Source organism: Lepidochelys kempii, chromosome 1 (assembly GCF_965140265.1).
Source record: "Lepidochelys kempii isolate rLepKem1 chromosome 1, rLepKem1.hap2, whole genome shotgun sequence".
Taxonomy (NCBI): Eukaryota; Metazoa; Chordata; order Testudines; family Cheloniidae; genus Lepidochelys; species Lepidochelys kempii.
This window is the reverse complement of record NC_133256.1, coordinates 123048764-123054763: the sequence shown is the minus strand read 5'-3', so window position 1 is coordinate 123054763 and position 6000 is coordinate 123048764. Positions and strand designations below refer to the sequence as shown.

Below are 6000 nucleotides of genomic sequence, written 5' to 3'. Positions count from 1 at the left end.
TATTATTCAACTGTACATTTTAAGCATCCATCACTAAAATGAATGGGTACATTTTGCATAAATTGGACCAAACACATCTCTGTTGACCACACATTACACCAACTGAGATGTGGGAATACCAGCCAGAACACAAGTTTCTATAGGGAAGTCTAAAAGTCAGCTCGTAGTTAGAAGGCCTTAACAAAGGGGTGCATTTGACAGCTTTTTCTAAAATTGCACAAGTATGGGCTCACATTTATAGAAGCAAGATCCAGGGACAGAGACACCCTATTGAAGGAGATCTGATCCAGCTTCTGCAAGTTCTTTCCTTGGACCAACTTGCCAAAATATTACTGCCAATTGCAGTACCAGCTGATGATCTTGCCCCAAGTACTACCTGCTTCCCTGAAGACATAGAGGGTCTGATTCCCATCTCACCGAAAACAGTGTAAATCTTTACAAATTCTATTAAAGTCAATGGAGTTACTTTGAATTTACACCAACATGCATAAACAAGACTTTGACCCTGTGTATTTTTCACAGATGTTTTATTTTTTTTCTCTGATTTCTCCATCTGCTCCCTTTGGGAGATCTCATTGCCAGCGTCAACAACGGGCATCATTTCTATGCAGACGATATCCAACTTTACAACTCACTCCACTCGTTCTCTGATCCCTCTATTGCCACCTGTTGTCACTCTGTCAATCAACAGATGGCTACATCATCACTAAGGAATGCTTCAAAGACATTCAAAATCTTTTAAGAGTCCTCTTTGTTCCATGTCTCTGACTCTTCTATCACTCTGCTTAATTCAGACCTGTACTCCTTGGGCCAGAAATCATGTAACCTGTGACAAACTTTTTTGTCTTCCCTCATCTTCCATATTGAATTCTGTCCTTCACTACTTCCAGAACATTCACAGAGTTATCCTTACTTCAGATTCTGCTTTGCACATCTTATGCTCAATGCCTTAATCACTTCCCATCTTGGATAAAGCAGTTCATTACATTTTAGTCTTCATAAAATCCTACTCTCCTAACTTTACCGACCAATATGCAGGAACCAGAATACTATCTTACTTGAGAAAGTGGGGACCATTCAACCTATCCTTCATCAATTTACAGGCTTTCTTAACATCTCTGAATCCAATTTTAAAAACTGTGAAAAATATGAAAGTGTTTACAAGAATGGTTCAAAAAACTCAAAAACAATGACAATACCACCATTGTTTTGGATAGAAGAATAGTATTTTTAATACAGGAATTGCTTTCCTGAATTTGTTGGCCTTTGGATTTATACCAGATTATCTCTTAGCATATATGAACCTTCTCCTTTGCTCATCCAATCTTAGCTTCCTCTCATCTATTGCCTCTTTTGTTCACTCTTCACAGGTGGAGGAGCAAGCCCACTTTTTCACTTCTCCTAGATTCACCTAATCTCAAACTCAGGATATGTCTACACTGCAATAAAACACCTGGAGTTGGCCTGTGTCAGCTAACTCAGGCTTGCAGAAGTCAGGCTGCAGGCCTATAAAATTGTGATGTAGATATCTGACCTTGTGCTGGAGCCTTGGCTCTGGGATGCTCCCCACCTGTGGGATCCTAGAGCCCAGGCTCCAGCCCAAGCCCAATATCTTCACCGCAGTTTTACAGCCCTGCAACCTGAGTCAGCTGAGATGGGCCAGCCGTGGGTGTTTTATTGCAGTGTAGACACTCTCTATTCCTTCCTTCTGAACCACTGCATTCCATTCCAACTTCTTTGTTGCTGCTTCATGTAGATGATAAAGTAGGGAAAGAACATCTCCAATGCTGTCCCAGTCCTGGAACACTGACTTTGAAAGACTGCCATTCCACCACTACACAGAAGATGCCAAAGGAAGCCATCAGCAAATAGATTAAATTTAGCTAAATCCTTTCTTTCACTTCACTGTGATACATGGATGATATATATATGAAAGGAGGTGAAACCATATCAGAAGAGAGGGTGGGGGATTCTGGGTACAAGTACAGAGGGCCTGCAGCTGTAGTGAGCGGATGCCAATAGGTGAGTGAAAAATTGTGTGTGCAAGGGTATGAGCACATGTCCCTCTTAACCCCCCTCAATCCCCCAAGCCTATCCAGAAAGTCCCAGAAGTTGATTTGTGAAATTTATACAAAGTGTGAAACTACACAGAGGTTTTGAGGCTGGAGAGAAAGATAAACAGTGAAGTGAACTACATGGCAGGGAGTGGCTCTCAAACGGTGAGGAGTTCTTAATAGAGAGATTGTCTATCATCTACCTTTACATTCACCATCGCCAGGCTTCACCTCACCTCCCATTTGCTATCACATGAACCACCTTTCCTCCCATTTGCAACCCCACCATAGCATTCCTATGGCAACTACAGCAATTGCTTACATAGAAACGCAATCGGAAAATATTTAATGTATTTTTAGCTCTCTTTTAACAGAACGTAACAGCTGGAAACAAGAAGAGCCAGCATCACGTGATTAGTCAGCTCTCTTCAGGATACCAGCAAGTACACTGTGGACCATGAGCCACAGATTGGCAACTATTGCCAAGAGAGTTGCCATTCTTGAGGGTTTGGGGTGGGGGTGGGAGAGGGCCTAGGAGGGGCATAGGAACATGGTGGCAAATGGCACTGACATGCAGCAGCACCCTGCGTTGCACCTACTTGACCTCAGAGACAAGCTGGGCCCCTACATTGTGCCTCTTATGTTGGGATGCACTATGAGGCCAGGCGGGAGCTTCCCCAACCCCGGGCTGCCCCCCTTCACCCACAGGGTTCAGGAGGCTCCCAAGAGGGAGGGAGGGAACCCTGGTGATGCTGATGGCAGTGGCACAGGGGGTTACAGGAGGGTGCTAGGCAGCCATGGTGGGAGCCTGCAGGGCATGGGGGAGGGGGAGGGGTGTATGGGGGCCGACACGGGGCGTTACACCACACAGGCGGCCGGGAAAGGACGGGAGGGGTCACAGAGCGCCCAGCGCACCGCACAGGCTGCTGGGAAAGGAGAAGTAGACGGGAGGGGAAGCCAGGGGGGTGGGGTGGTGTCGTCACACCGCACAGGCTGCTGGGAAGGCGAGGCGCCCGCACGGCAACGTCAGGACGCAGCAGCCTCCCGGCGTGGCTGTGGTTCCTTCCAGCCACGTGCCCCCCTGTCACCCTGGCAACCGGGAGCAGCTTCTCGCGGGGAGACTCTCGTGAGAGTTGCGGCTGTATAAAGGGCCCGCTCTCGGGCGGGGCGGGCCGGAAGGCGCGGCGCGGCGGGTTTGAAGGGAGCGGCGGGAGGTGAGACGTGAAGCCGCCGCTGCCCCGCCCCGCCCGGCCGGGGTATTGCTGGGGAGCGCGGGGCGGTCCGGGCCCTGGGTGGCTGCAGCCCCGTTTCCCAGCGGGTCCGTCCCGCAGCCCGGCGCCGAGCTGAGGGGAAGGAAACACGGAGCTGAGTGCGGCAGGGGCCTGGCCGCCGCCCGGGGTTGGGGCGGGGGCCACGGGGCAGAGGAGAGGCTGAGCAGGGGCAGAGCCCTCAGTGGTCCCTCTAGTCCGGAGTGCCCTGTCTTCAGAAGTGGGGTAATTATCAAGGGATCCATCCCCTGTTGTCCCGTCTCAGCTTCTGGGAGTGCGAGGTTTCGTGTGGCCAGAAGGAGGGTGGGGTCGCATCTCTGATGATCTTGGCTAAGGGCTAGAGTGACCACATCTCAAATGTGAAAAATCAGGCTGGGGTAAAACAAAGCCCCTAATATTGGAACAGTCTGGTCACCCTACGAATAACCATGGGTGGACCTATCTTCCATGAATGTAGCTAATTCTTCTTTGAACCAAGTTATAGTTCTGGCTTTAGTCACATCCCCTGGTGACCAGTTCAAGAGGTTGACTGTGCATTGGGTGAAGTACTTCCTTATGATAGCTTTAAACCTGTTGTCTTTTAGTTTCATGACTCATGACCCGCACCAAGGCACCCTGGTTCTCTCTTTGTACGGGATGGAGTCTATCAGGAGACAGACCATAGAAGTGAACAGTCCTGCAGTGAGCTGGGTGGGATGGGCCACTCAATGAGTTTCTTCCGTGTCATATCCTTGCTATTCCACAAACAGTGTATGAGTTCAACACCATGGATAACTCTGATTTCATAAACACAATATCTGAAAAGTTATAGTAACCAACGGAAGGGAGGCGAGGGGAAGAGATAAAGTTGATCATTTAACTAGCTCTGCCTGCCTTGTCTTGAGTGCTTAATTACAACCATTATCATTGCATAGTGTGTTTTGGCTGCCTCTCTCAGGCATGCTTTCCCTGCAGAAAATTACTGCAAAATCAACATGGATGTTATGGAATCAAAATTGTAAATTTTGTAAATTGTATGCAATTGTATGCAAAATTGTATGCAATTTAGGGAAAGCTGAATCTTTACTCTGCCCTTATTTGTTGACACCCTAGAATATGGATTTTTTTTGAAAGCATCTCCATGGTTTACGGTACACAAATCACGTTGGCTTTCAATGTTACATGTGCTCCTAATTCACTTAGATAATAGAAAATCCCAACCTGCAAATACATAGTGGAACATCTGACTTGCAGTTAATTCTGATTCACTCTGTCTTGGTTTGAGTTAGTGTCGTGATCTGCAAACAAACCATATCTAAAGAAAATCTGAGTAAGTGGTGTTATAGATGTTTAAAGGTTCCTGAGTTTGTCCATTATTGTGACGCATGCTAGCTGGAAGACTGGATAAAGGCTCAAACTTCCTAATTTTAAACGTATGTAAATTATGGTGCTAACAAAAGCTTTTCTTCCTTAACTGAGGTTTTAATAAAAATAATTACAACTATTTTGCATATCCATAAAGCCTTCCGCCTAAGGATAAGAATGCTTTGCAAACATTAAGTCCCTTTGACAGGTTTTTTTACAGACGTGGTGACTGAGATATCGGTCAACTACAGAACTAGGATAGAACGCAGATTTTTTTTTTTAGTATTTTGCATTAGCCCTTTGCTTCTTTCCTTAAATTTTGAACTCGGGCATGCTCAACCTGGAGTTTTGCCTCAGAAGTGAGAGTAATTCAAAGCTGAAAGGTCTTGCAGCCATCCCAACACTTAAAGCCATCATAGGTTTGCGTTGGCTTTTAAAAAAAACTGAACATTCCATACATTGTAAAGGTTAATAACATTAAGTTGTACTTTCAACACTGATTTGTGGTGTTCTGACTGAGACATAAAAATCAAATAGTCTGAAGACAGCACTGTATCATAACTGTATTAACTTGATAAAAAATTTCATTTAGGATTATACTGATAAATCATTAAAACTGAGACAAAGGGATCATATTTTAAGGCATAAGCATAAGATGTGGAATTAAGGTTGAGTTTTCAACTTTAACTCTGCATTTCCTGACTCAAACGCTTGGTATTTCAATCTTAACATTTCATTAATACTAACTTCTTTTGCTTGGAATTTCATTGTTTGCATGTAATGGCTCTGTAGTATCAGTCAGGTTCAAAGCCTTATTTAAGACCCACTTCTATTTTCATTTAAAAAAAAAAGCCCTTGAAACTTTGCACATCTACACTCACAGAAAGGAAGGTGGGTTTTTTGGCAAAGTTGGAAGTAAATGTCTGAAAAGTATTAGGGCTTGTTTTCATGTACAGTCTACAGCAGTAAAAGCTTTAGTGAAAACACTCCTAGGCTGACAGGAGAGCTTCTCCCATTGGTGTAGTTAATCCACCTCCCTCAGAAGTGGTAACTATGTTGACAGGAGAAGCTCTCCTGTCCACATAGCACTGTCTATGTGGTGGAAGGTTAAGTTGGTAAAACTAAGTTGCTTAGGGGTGTGGATTTTTCACACCCTGAGCAACGTAGTTATACTGATATTGGTCTGTAGTGTAGACCAGATAAATTATCTCTTATGCTAAGATTGTACAGGATGGGGACTCAGAGGAACAATCTTCACAGCCCAAATTAGTTTTAAAAGCCTTTTAATAGATTGTCACTAATCCATAGTTGATGGAATATGATCTGATTCTCAT

General features: G+C 45.0%; 1 protein-coding gene across 6 annotated transcripts in view; it reads left to right on the top strand.

The window, feature by feature from the left end:
• The first annotated feature begins 3191 nt into the window (after positions 1-3191).
• PPP2R3B (protein phosphatase 2 regulatory subunit B''beta) overlaps positions 3192-6000 on the top strand; it is a 95656-nt gene continuing 92847 nt past the window's right edge. For 3 of the 6 annotated variants that reach the window (XM_073353835.1, XM_073353797.1, XM_073353846.1), the window contains exon 1: positions 3320-3547. The gene's annotated coding sequence lies outside the window, so the exon portion shown is untranslated. The other 3 variants (XM_073353807.1, XM_073353827.1, XM_073353817.1) reach the window with 3 other exon arrangements.